Here is a 714-nt window from a genome sequence, read left to right on the forward strand (position 1 = left end):
ATAAGGTTCAAGAAACACATGCGGTGGGTGAACTGAATAGCCTATAATATTAGGCCTATATTATTATTCTTTTGTTAGTCAAACGTCCGGATTTCGATAATGTCTCATCTCTGAAATAATTAATAATGAATAATTCAATGTAAAATAAGAAAGAAAAAGAAGGATAATAGTAAGACGTGTGTATGCGGGAGTAGAAATAACCCTCACTGACACCAATAGTAATAGCAATAGGCCAAATAAGGTACCTACCGTAGATTTCATCGGTCAACCTGGCAATTCTCGAGAAATCCATGCTCTGTAAACTGACCAATGAAGTAAAGTAGAGAACTACTTCCTGTTGTGAGTTCTGCCGTGTAAACAATACAACTGCCGGCGGCTGCTGACTGGTGAATAATTATGGCCACAGGAGCTTATTTATTTCTGAATAGAATCAATTTGTGACGAATTTTTGTTCCGACTCCTCTACCGTGTTTTAAGACTCTGTAGATCTAACCGTGGGCAAGTGTGCTGTACGCTCTTGTTTGTGTATATTTGAACTGTGGTCCGTGGTAATATCCCAAACTTCAAAAATATTTCCTTGAATGAACTTGATTGAATCTGGAATCTAATCTAGAATCTAGATTCTAGATCTAGAATCTAGATTTCTAGATCTAGCTAGATCGGTGCTTTTTCGGTAGTTTCCAACCCCCCCCCCCTTTTTAAAAACAAAATTCA

The 714-nt window shown here is 37.5% G+C and overlaps 1 protein-coding gene across 1 annotated transcript in view; it reads left to right on the forward strand.

Moving 5' to 3' along the window:
- The first annotated feature begins 349 nt into the window (after positions 1 to 349).
- LOC101858041 overlaps positions 350 to 714 on the forward strand; it is an 18251-nt gene continuing 17886 nt past the window's right edge. Inside the window, exon 1 of the mRNA XM_005101410.3 lies at positions 350 to 386. The gene's annotated coding sequence lies outside the window, so the exon portion shown is untranslated. The remainder of the gene's footprint in view (positions 387 to 714) is intronic.

Source organism: Aplysia californica, unplaced genomic scaffold (assembly GCF_000002075.1).
Source record: "Aplysia californica isolate F4 #8 unplaced genomic scaffold, AplCal3.0 scaffold00282, whole genome shotgun sequence".
Taxonomy (NCBI): domain Eukaryota; kingdom Metazoa; phylum Mollusca; class Gastropoda; order Aplysiida; family Aplysiidae; genus Aplysia; species Aplysia californica.